Raw genomic sequence first — 13,146 nt, 5'->3', positions numbered from 1 at the left:
CTCCGCAACGGGAGAGGCCACAACAGTGAGAGGCCCGCGTACCGCAAAAAAAAAAAAAAAAAAAAAAAAAAAATCATATTACCAGTTCACAATCCGGGCATGAGAGATGCCACTGAATGTGTTATTATTCTTAGGCCTTTTTAGTAGTAGCAAGAGATATAATATATAAACAGATTAAATAATACAATATTTAAAATATAATACTTCCATAAGTTCATATTGATATTTTTAATTCAAATACAGAATAATGAAGATTTAATTTAACTTCCTCTGTACTGCCATTATATTTACTTCCTTACACAAAGTATGCTTTATCTAACCATATAAACCCAAAAGGTCCAGTGGAATAATACTAATGCTATCACTCCAATATGATCATTAGAAATAATTGTTTTTCCATTTGGTATCTACATTCTCCCACATTTCTAATAAATATATTATATTTTAATTAATGGAATATATAGTCATTAAATACCAAATATAGTCCTTTTAACCTTTATTTAATCTTCATTCTACAACTATGTAATTTTTTCTCACAACCAGTTCTATGTCCATGTTTTCATAGTAGTTTTATAGGAGTATTTTAATCCAGAAAAAAAATACTTGTAAAAATAATAAGTATTTAATTTAGAGATTAAATCTGTGAACTTCACACTTGATATTTCCTGGATTTTTAATGGAGATTTTGTTTCATAAACCCAGGTTGTATCTCAATACATGAAAGAATAGATGCAATTATAAAGATTATTACACCACCATTGAAACTCTATGATTTCATAATGTACCTACTGAAAATGCTGTGTTGTTGCCTTTGTGCTTTTAGAAATCTTTCTTTAGAAAAGCCCCTGACATTTCAACATTAATTCCCCTAGGTCAGTCAGCAAGGGAAGTGGTTGCAAGTCGCTCTCAACTAGGTTGTTAGCTCGGGGCAGGGGGGGTCTATCCCTTCTCATTCCGTGAGTGAACTAAATACCACATATCTTATTTGGGAGAAATACATTTTAATGGTCTCTTCCTATCTCTTTCAGAGTCTCTGGATCTGAGATTCTTTGCAGAGTGCCTGGGTTTGGATACACCCTACTCTGATCCTGCCAGAGACTTCTCAGGGACAGACTGTGCTCTCTTAGTGTATATGGGCCCCACTGTTGGCTCAAAGTCACAGCCCGTTTGAATTTTAATAAAGATTCATAGGCAGTTGTTATGAAACAAACACCATAATGACACCCAGACAGGCTGCAGAATCCTCTTTAGCCGGATGATGTGTGTGGCCTGTGCCTAAGGCCCACCAAATGATAATAACAGTAAAATATGCAGTAAGTAAAGAGAATATTTTTCATAAAAGTTGCACAAAGCATAAAATGTTTCCTGCCATCCTTCTGCCTCCTGCCCACCTTCCTCCCCCTGCCCACCTTCCTCTCCACACCATCAGGAGTTACAGGGCTCGGTACTGACTGCCTCACAGAATTCAATTAACAATCCAAAGAAAAATTAATCCTTAATTTTGTTGGAGTATCATTAAAGAAAAACGAGGGATGGCATTACACATGTACTATAAAAATGGCTAAGCTTTGCACAGTTTTAAAAACTACACCCAGATTTGTTTGTCTTTTTAAAACAGGGTCATAAATGAATTCTTCCATATTTGACATCTTTTTTCATATGTATAAATTAATATGCAGTAGCGGCACAGGATCAAAATTAATGCACTTCAGAAACAAGCTATCTGTCAAGCTGAAACCACTCAGAGGGAAAGGACAACTCTTGGAAATCTAAGAAACATTACTACCATAAGAAAGATGAAGAAGTCCTTTATGAAGAGTGTTATATTAGGCTACTGATAAAGTTAGACTGCCAACACTGCTTCCACAGCTTAGGAGTTAGAGAGCCCAAATTTTGGTTTCATCTAGGAGTTAAAGAAGCTAAGTTTTTCTTAAGCTCCCTGTTTGCTCTTCCATGTACTGTTGAGAACTGCAAGATTGGCTAAATATGGAAACCATTTAAAGGAATCTTATTAAAAATCCAACTTCCTAAAATTGAACCTTAAGTGAACTCCAGCATCAGAGGAAACCAGTTAAGTGAGACGAATATTTAGTGCAAGACAGATTAAAGAGGAGGTTATAGTACAAAGACTTGAGATATGAAACATTTTACATCTGTATATTTAATTTGCTACATTTCCCCATATTTTGTAAAAAGACACTCAGAGGGGACAGGTGGTTTGACAGAGTCAGGTATATCTGGATCAAAGTCCTGGCTCAGCCTCTTGTGGATGCTTCACCTTGGGTGATTTTGATCTTTCTATCCCCCAGTTAGCCTAGCTATGAAAAACAGAAGCAAGGAGCAAAACAGTGGAGATTCTTCTTGTCTAGAAACTAAGAGAGAAAAACAAGGAAGGGAACTATAATAAGACTATTTCATTTCAGCTCAGTCTTTGCTTTGTTTCTTTAAAAAGATTACACTGATGTCTAGTTTTCTTTATTTTATGTATTCAAGCTTGTTTTCTTCTATCTCAATTTTTGATTCCTAAGTATTTATATTTCTTATCCATGCTTAATTTTTTTGTATTTTTCTTTGATTCATCATTATTTATGTCCATTTGTAAGTATTTCATTTCCTATCTATTCCCAGTTACTCTCACATGTGCTTGATGATGAAAAACAATACTAGATCTCCTTTCTCTTTACATCAGCTAAAGTCTCATACTATCTTCTAATTCTCAGAAAGTGTAAAAGAGTGACACCCTGAGAAACATACACATTTTAAGCTTTGTCAGACCCATGAAAGTAATGGAGAAAGTAAATATGTGTGCTGCATCCTTTTTCTAACTCCAGCTGCTGACCCAGGCTCCAACAACATTTAGGGTTAATAAATTTTATTGTGGTCCAGATTACATTCACTCCTATACCTTAGAAGTTTAGAGTCTTCTGAAAATTGCTCCACTGTGTCTTATAGCATCTTCTTCAGTCTTAAACTATTATATGTTAAAGCTTTGAAATTGGGAAAATTGCCTCAATATTATAGGTATGATAGGAAAATATTTATGATCTCTAAACGTCTGAATTCATTTTGACAAAGCTGATTAATATTCACTCTACAAAAAGTCCACACGAATGCCTGGGTCCCAGCACACATTACTTATGCTAAGAGATTCCTTCTAATTCCAGGATAAGACATTTATGAGGTCAGTGGTATCCTCTAGCGTTTGTGTGTGTGTGTGTGTGTGTGTGTGTGTGTGTGTGTGTGTGTGTGTGTGTGTGTGTGTGTGTGTGTGTGTGTGTGGTACGTGGGCCCCTCACTGCTGTGGCCTCTCCCGCTGCGAAGCACAGGCTCCGGACACGCAGGCCCAGCGGCCACAGCTCACGGGCCCAGCCGCTCCACAGCATGTGGGATCTTTCCGGACCGGGGCACGAACCCGTATCCCCTGCGTCGGCAGGCGGACTCTCAACCACTGCGCCACCAGGGAAGCCCTATCCTCTAGCTTTTGATACTCAAGTCCAAAGGCAGAACAACTCCGTGTGCTTAGCTTTACAAAAATATATAAACTCTAAAAAGAAACAAAAACAAGTAAATTAAATAAAAAATAGTCAATAAATTAAAAATAATTAATAGCAAGGACAAAATCCCCCGACTAGTAACTAGTTTCAATTAAGTTAGTAAAGATATTGGCAGTTCTACTGCCAACCATTGCCCACCAGGTTCTTACTTTGCTCCACTTTTTTGAACTTGAACTTGTTTAATATTTTTAATAGCACTTATCATACTATATTTTGGGCTTTGATGCACTTTTAAGTTTTCCTCAGCAGACTTTGGAGCTTTTGAGAAAAGAAATTTTGTTTTTATTCTATATCACTGAGCAGCTTAGTCTCGTGACTAGGAAATAATAGGAGTAACAGGGTAAGTATAATAACTACCACATTGGGGGCTCTGATAATATGACAGAAATTATGCCAATTATTTTATATATTATATCAGTTGCTCCTTATTGCAACCACCTCAGACAAGTATTAGTATCTCCATTTTTATATGAAAAATTAAGTCTCATGGAGGTTAATAGGTCTGCCCATGTTCACACAGCTTGTAAGATAATTTTAAGCCCAAATTTAATCACCCAATAATAAGTAGTGATTTTTTTATTAAACAAATAAATAAATCTATAAATATATAAACTTAGGGGTATGTGCACATAAATACAGTCTCATATTCACATAATTTTATTCTCATTTCTCCTTTATATATAATGTTCAGACATGTATAAAGAGATTTTATTTGGGAATGAGGAGAAGTTGGACTCTGCCTTCTCTTTTTTATTTTTAATTATGTGCTGAGTGAGAACCAAACCTTACCATGGAGTATAGGTAGTTATGACCAGTGATAAAAGAGAAAACAAAATTACTTTGTCCCATATTCTATCTATAAAGCCTGACTGTAAGAGAAGAATCAATTATGATACACTGATTTTGGACATTATTTGGGAGGGGGGGATGATTTTCAGATTCAAACTCAAAGGCAAACCATTAGAACAACAGGCGTTCCTGCTTCCCCTGGAGAGAGGCATTGACTGGCATAGGAAATGCATCATCAGCCAAATCCGTGCCTGTTACACTAACATCTAAGGCACAAGACAGTCTCCTTGAGGCAACAATTCCTTTTAGAAGACGAAATAAGTTGTCTTAGCATAAAACACTACAATCCCCCTTGTGAACAAGAGTGACAGTATTGCCCAAGACACGTGAAAAGTATTCCCTCCCATCCTGGACACCTTCATTCAAGGAAATGCTTTTCAGATCATTGTTCCCCATCTCTTTTCTGTTCCATAAAAAAAAGCACATCTGGCAGTTTTAGGAAGATAATACTCACATGCTTTTGTTTTTCCTTCTTAGACATTTTAAAAAACAACAACAAAGAATCTAGATTAGAAAGAAATAGAGAGTAGAAAGTAATATCAAAGAATGCCATGGGAGTCATTCATTGAATTACAAATTATAGACCCCAAAGGGTCAAAGCTAACTCCTCTGTTTCTTCCTTCTAAGGACCAGCAGTCTCAGAAGTTCTCATAGTTGGGTGCTATACACATTCCATAGTAGGACATGAAAAGAATCCAAGACGGTTGCAGGCATAAACAATTTTACAACAGCTAAATGAGGAGTTATTTGGGGTTGCTCACCCCAAATTTCTGTTAGGGGACTTCAGCTCTAAAAATCAGTGGAGTAAATATATTTAACCAATGCAGCAAATTCTACATGCAAAGAATGGAAAGAGTGGCTTTAAGGACTTCATGCTCTGACTTAATCTCTCTGTGTGCAGCCCACTGTTGACTTGCTCTGTTTCTTTTTAAAGAAAATGTCCTTTTAAAGCCTCTTCCATTTAAGCAAGAGAAATGATGTATTCTTCTATTTCCTTGCTTAAAGTAACTATCTAATAAAGCTGAACAGTACAATGTCCTATGGTATAAATTCAATAAAAAGCAAAGCAAAGTTAAGGAAATGAAAATTTACACCTCATATGGGAATCAAAAGAAAAACAAGAATGTCATATACAAGAGAAACAATGAATTGAAATCAATGTCTTAAATTTTAAAAACAGTACTTTTTTAAGTACCCAGGAACATAGTAGGTTTGTAATACCTGTCACTGCTTTCTGAGATCTTTCTACAGGTGCATAATTTAATCATTCCACCTGAAGTGTCAGGCACATAAAGGTATTATTAGTTAACAGTGAATAGTAGTTTAACTTGAAAGAGGAGGCTTGAATTTTGTTTTTAACTATTAAAAACAGACAAAATTAAGTGAATAATTTTATAGTTTTAAACAACCACATTTCTTGCTATTTTAACTTTAGCCAAGGTGATCTTCTAAAATGTATGACAACATTTATTTTGAGACCTATTAAGTTTTAACTTTTGGAGAAAGATAAGTGCAATACACCACAGAGACTTCTAACCTTTAAAATTCCTATTGAGAGCCAATTTTAGGAACATATAGAGATTGAAATCAATTTTGTAAATGTATATTCAGTGAACATTACATGTCGAGCATTATTAGGTGTGTATAGAAAGATAAGGATAAGACCCAGTTCCTATTTTAAAGGATTTTATGGGCTAATGGGTGAGACACATCTTATAAATACATTACATACAACAGGTTAAATGCTAAGGTAGGTATATGTACAGAGTGTGAAGAGAATAGATAAGTAGTAATTAATTCTAACCGAGGTGTTAAAGTTTCTAAAGGAGGTGCTAGCTAAGCTGAATTCTAAAGGAAAGATAGATGTTTGTTCTGTAAACAAGGAATAGAAGTAATTCCTAGCAGATAAAGAGCATATGAAAAGAGACTAAAGTATGGTACAGAATGGTATAATTAGAAGATTATATAAAACAAATATGTTTAGAGTATGACTAAGAGCTTGGGCTCTGAGGAAGACTGCTTGAATTTGGATTCTGATTCCAATATTTATAAGGTGCATGGCCTCAAGAGGTTACCTAAACTCTTCATGGCTCAGTTTTCTCATGTGTATAATAGGGTAAAAAATAGTAACTCATAGGATTGCTGTGGGGATTAAATTAGGTAATCTATGTAAAGCCCTTAGAACATTACCTGCTCTATGGTAAGAACTCCACAGACAATAGCTGTTGTTATGGCAAAGACACTCTATTTGCTACTGCGGAGGCTACCATAACTTGTAAAACATACTCGTTTAGTAATAAATAAAAACAACAACAGTATATCAATTATTTTTTAAGACATCAAATAAACATTACAAAGGTACTGGGGTGCTCCGCATCCATTTAGGAAGTACAAGTGATCATAATTTCCATCATAGCAAGTAGAACAAATTTTAAAAAATATAAAACATATATATACATACACATATATATAAAATATGTGTATATTTAAGACTTCAGAGAGTTTTGTAGAAAATAAGTCTAAAATAACTAGTTTCTTTTCTAGAGAGTAAAGAAGCTTTTTTTGAGCAAATACCAGTGCCACTTCTCTATCTGTGAGCATTAGCCCTGTCTGGGAATAAATGGGCAAGAAATGGGCCAGCCATGGGCAGAACTCTGCTGGTACAGCAAGAAATACAGCAGTTTTTAATAGTTGCATGGGCTGGCATGATGGATTGGAATCTATTGCATGCCCAAACAGAGCTGATTCTTCTGGCCAGGCAGTGCTGCCCCAAGAGAATTTTGCTGGTAGTATGGCAGCACAGGATGCTTTGGGCTGGGCTGTAAATCAGAGGGAAGTCTCCATATACTGTAGTGCTTCAATCCTAAATTCCCCCTAGAGGGTGCCTGTAATTACTCAGGATAGATCTTACTCAAGACATTTGAAATCAAAGGTAAACTGAAACTCCAGCTGCAATACAAACATACTCCATCTAAATTCCCATTTGGATCAAAATAATCAGCTCCACACCCTACCTACCTGACAGAGAAAGGGATGTGCTCTCTCTGTGGAAAATTATTTTTACTTCAAGTTCCTTGGTTCATTTAAATATGCAATCCTACACATACTGTCAAAAATGAAAATACATGAAAGCAAGAGAAAAATAAATACATAGAAGCAGATACACAAATGAATCAGATACTGGAGTTAGTGAGTTATAGACTTTAAAATTATTACAAATATGTTAAAGAAGTTAGAAGAAAAGGTAGACAAAAGAGGAAAAAAACTATTTCTCAGTAGAGAAATGTAATCTCTACAGATCAAATTGACATTCTAGAGTGGAAATTGTTTTTAAATCTGAAATTGAGAATTTATTGGATATGGGGCTTAATTTCAAACTGAATATAGTAGAAGAAAGTTCAGTGAACTTGAAAATAGGTTAATAGAAATTACCCAAATTGAAGCACATAGAGAAAAATGCTTAAAAAAATCTAAGAGCTTGAAAAGAACATGTAGGACAACAAAGCATTTGTGTAACCAGAGTCCCCCCAAAAGAGGAGAATAATCTTAAAAATTGAGCAACTAAGTTATTTTAAATGCCCAGTGAACAGATGTTAAGATAAGCACAAAAAAAACTATATTTCATCATACTCAAATTACTGAAGACCAAATTTAGAGAAAAAAGTTCTTAAAAATACACTGAGAATAAAGATACTTTACACACAGGAGAACAGTATCAACAAAAAAGATGACTGCCATCTCTTCAGAAACAATGCAGCCACAAGTTAATGAAATGCCATCTCTGAAATGATGAGAGAAAAAGAAAGAAATGGCTGTCAAAATATATTTTGTTACTTGTTTTTTCATGGGGATTTAAATTACTGTCTGGTGTCACTTGTCAGTCTGAAAAACTTTAGTGTTTCTTATAAGGTGAGCCTGTTAACAACAAATTCTTGAACAAATTTGTTCATCTGGAAATATCCAAATTTTGCCTTCATTGTTGAAAGATAATCTTTCTGCACATAAAATCTTGATTCATAGTTTGTTTTCTGTTCAGTGCTTTGAATATATCCTCTCACTGTCCTTTTGCCTCCATTATTTCTGATGATAAATCAACTGTTAATCTTAGATTCCCTTCTATGTGATGAGTAATTTTTCAAATTGCTTCCAAAATCTCTCTCTGTTCTTGTCTATCAGTATTTTGACTATGATGTGTCTGTGTATTGATCTCTTTATATATTTACTACTTGGAGTTCATATAGCATCTTGGATGTTTAATGTTTCTCATTCAATCTGTCTAATATTTAGTCATTATTTCTTCAAATATTTTTTCTACTCCTTTCTCTTTCTGCTGTCCTCTGATGCTCTTATTATTTGTGATGGTACACTTCATTCTGTATTTAAGTTCATTGATTCGTTCTGTTGTCAGCTAAAATCTACGATTGAATCCCTTTAGTAATTTTTTTCAATTTCAGTTTTTGTATGTTTTAATTCCAGCCTTACTACTTAAAAATAATTTCTGTCTTTTTATGGATATTCCCTACTTCATAAAACACTGTCATCATATCTTTCTTTAATTCTTTAAACATAATATTCTTTAGTTCTTTGAACCTATCTTTAATATTGTTTTGAAGTCTTCTATGTCCAACACCTCAGCCCTCTCAAAGACAGTTTCTATTACCTGCTTTTCTTTATCTTTGTATGGGTCACACTTCCCTCCTTCTTTATATGTCTTGGGCAAAATTTTTTAATTCCCTTTTTCTTGCATTGCTTATGCATGTTTTTGGCCATATGGTATATGGTGTGAGTTTCATATGGCTCAGAAAAATCCATCCTATTAAAGAGAAGCAACTCAAAAGTCTATAGTCATGTCTTCATATGCCACTATCAAAAAACCACAAAATAATTACTGCTGCTAGGAACTTCCACAGGGAAAAAAATTGTAAATTTCTATTATTTTAACTTCCATGAGTTTTCTCTGTATACTATGGCCCAATAAGAGAAGTTTTCCAATACTAGTACTTAGAATATATCCTTATATAGTTCCTTCAGTTATATATAGAAAATTCTCCATTCAATCACATTCCTAGCCTGTTCTTCATTTCAGAGCTCCTGGGCCCTTTCCTTACGTCTGTGAACTATTCTAAATACTCATTCTTGGCCTGTTTTGAACCACATGATGAGCACCTAATTTGGTTATCTTCCTTTACACTTAGTGCTGGCCTTGATGATGACCGGGGGTTCATGGTTCACCCATGCACACATCTAATTCAGACATCAAACTTCACCATTTTGATATTTTGAAATGTTTTTTCTTTCTATGTATCAGATGTGGCTTTCATTTCCAGCACTTTTGTTTTTCCTATTGGTTTTATGGTTTAACATGGAAATTTCACAGCATATATTTCATCAAATTGCATTTACTTAGAGAAAAAAGAAGATGATTGATAAAAAATACAAGTGGTAAAAATTATTTGGTTACCATCAATGTTATGTCCCTAGATAATGTTTAACTTGGCAATATACTAACAGCCAATTTTTTTCTCTTCAAAGAAAAAGATGTACACATTTCCAAGATTGAATTAGCCTTCATGTAATTCATTCAGGGATGTTTTAGCAGATTTTGCAGTTCTGCATAATAGCATACTAGGATTTCTCTAACACAAGTTCTTCTGGGACCAAAAGTTATTAATTTCCCAAGAAACACAGAAAAAACCTGGATGAGTTGCAAGTGAAACTACATACCTAGATAAAAAGACTAAATAGTGAAGAGGTCAATTCTTCCCAAATGAATCTATGAATTTAATACAATCATAAAGAAAATATCAGAAAAGTTTGTTTTTTCATATCTGACAAAACTGTTCAAAAGATTTTCTAGATGATATATGTGAGAGACTAGATGTGAAATATTTGAGAAGTAACATTATGGCATATGTAAAAATTACTTTAAAGACTTAATAAATAAAAGAATAAAGCAGAAATAGATCAATGGTAAAGATGAGAAAGATCAGAAACAGATAAAAATTTATTTAATAATTGAGGATATAATAAATATTGTATGCCAAATCAGTGGAGAAAGAATTCAGTAGCAATGGGAAAATTGTTAACCATTAGTAAAAAATAAAATTGGATTTCTATGTCACACCATACATCAAAATTCTAGATGAACCAAAGTTCTAAATAAAAACACAAGAATAAATACAGATGATAATTATATAATTTGAATGGAAACATTTTATACATGACACCACTTAAACAGCACGTGTGAAGGAAAAGACTGTTGGATCCAACTACATAAATATACAAAGTAAAAATCACCCTCATAATTGTACCATATCTAAGGGCAATGAATCAACAGAATTAATATGTAAATATCTCTCACAAATCAAGAAAAAGTCACCAGTAAGTACCCAGGCTAAGGAAGAACACCAAATATTAATGAAAGAGGAAATACAAAGGAAAACATCCCACATCACCAACAATTAATAAATGCAAATTAAAACAATAGAATATACACACACGCACACACACACACATATGGCTGGAGAAAATAAATTTTCACAATATCAAAAGGTATAAATCAGTACATTTTTAAACTGAGAATTGATCACATATCAAAAGTGTTAAAATATTTATTATGCATTGATCTAATAGCTGCATTTCCAGAAATCTGTCATAAGGAAACAATCATGAAAATATGATAGATTTATCTATGAGAATACTATTGTTTACAATAGTGAAAAATTGGAAGTACTTAAAAGGACTGACTGATTAAATTAGTGCAAAGATATAGCGAATAATAGGTAGCCATTCAAAATAAAACCCTAGATGATATTAGTGGCCTATAAGATGAAAATATTTGTGTTAAATCGTATACAGTATAATCCCACTAAAGTGTGTTTGTGTGTGTGTGTATTTCATTAACAGTGAAAACATGATTTTTTTCTCCTTTCGTCTACCTGCATTTACTAACATTTTAACAACATATAAAATGAAGGAAAGAGTTATTGCTAAATTAATTATTAATATATGCCTTCGTCATTAAATTCAAATTTCTGAGCGAGTAGTGTATCTGTGCTTCTGTGTCAGAGTTTGGTTAACAATAGATCTAATCTCAATTAAATCTTACAGGGATTTTATCTTGTTCATCTTTCCACCCACATGAAACAGTACAGTGCTTTAAACAAAGCAGCGTATTTCAAGGTACCTTCTGTTGAATTTCACCTCCTCCATTTTGCTTTTTACCCCTGATTCACTCAGCTTAGTTTTCCTTTTAGCTGTAGTAAATTCCCCAGTGGTAGAGGACTGCAATAACCCATCCATGTTCCACTGTTGATTCTCCCTTTTGTTTAGCTGGAGACCTAGGCAATGATTACAACCTTGAAAACTCCACTCCTCTTCTGTTGCTCTAAGAGTGGTATTATTTTGTTCTTTAATTAGAAATATAAGCTTCTTGAGCACTGGAACAATGCAATGTTTTTAGATCTTTTTTTTCTTCTCTAATGATAACTGTGTTTTACACAGAATGGACAAAGAAAGCAGACATTTGAGGAAGAAAGTCATGAAATAGATCAGAAAATGTCATTTTCTCTTGAATACCTTCCCACTTCCACAGCAAGGATTTAGCACTCACTCTTTTAACTGTGTTCCCCTGGTACATGGTATGATGTGTATATTGTATTTTCCCCTCTTTATAATAGTTTCGTATATACATACCTCACACCTCTGCCAGAAGTAAATGCTTTGTGGCCAGGGCATTTTTTTTTTTTAACTATATCTCTATATTTTCAGTCACCAATATCTCAGAGCATATAGTGATTCCTCAAAAAATGAGTTCATAAATTGATGTGTCATTTGGTCATTTTAGTACTATCAACTCTGCAACTTTAGGATGATCAATTAGGTCTTTGAAATTATTTTTTCATTTATACAACAAAAATAATACTATCTACTTCATAAGATTATTGGAAGGATCAAGTGAGACAAGTAGAACATGATATGTTAATTGCTTTTTACAAAAAACTATATTAAATGCTCAATAAATGCAAGTGATTCCAATTCTAACATTATTATTGAATCCAAACGAACTTCTTATGTTCATTTGCAAAAAAAAGGTGTTACCCAGGTTTAGGCAGCTTGCATGCTCTTTAGCCTTACTTTAACTTCCTTCCCAAACATGCTATCACTGATGGTGGTACACTTTTACATCTTTGTAAAGAGATCATATTTTCATTCCTAATATTCACATATACAGAAATTTGGCAATTTTTCCTTCTTTATTAGATTGTGATGAACTCCAGAACACATTGTCTTATTCATGTTTGTGGCCTCAGGACTGAAAGATGTGCCTAGGTTAGTAACTAACATATGTTAGATGCTTAATACATTTTTTTGAATGATAAAGTGAAAAAGAATTATGGATAAGAAATTTAAAATGCCACTTATACCCTATCTCAAAGTATGGAATAAATATTGGCATAGTTTGCAACATTAGAAATGCTATGAAAATAATTTACACTAATTATACTACTAATGTGGACCCAACCAGTTTTTTAGGTTCTATTATACTTAGTCTTTGTCCTGGAACTGAACTTTGGCAGGTAGGAAGTATGCTCTAGTTATTCACTTTTATCCTGTGGAAGGAAGACCATGGGATTTCAAAATTAATTTTGACAGATATGACAAATGGGGGTTGCCATTTCGCACCTAGAGCGTGAATATTTCAATGGCAAAGAGTCAGCAACTGTTAATTAAAAATGGGTAT

Source organism: Leucopleurus acutus (assembly GCF_964270905.1).
Source record: "Leucopleurus acutus genome assembly, chromosome: 3".
NCBI lineage: Eukaryota > Metazoa > Chordata > Mammalia > Artiodactyla > Delphinidae > Leucopleurus > Leucopleurus acutus.
Note: the sequence above shows the minus strand (reverse complement) of the source record.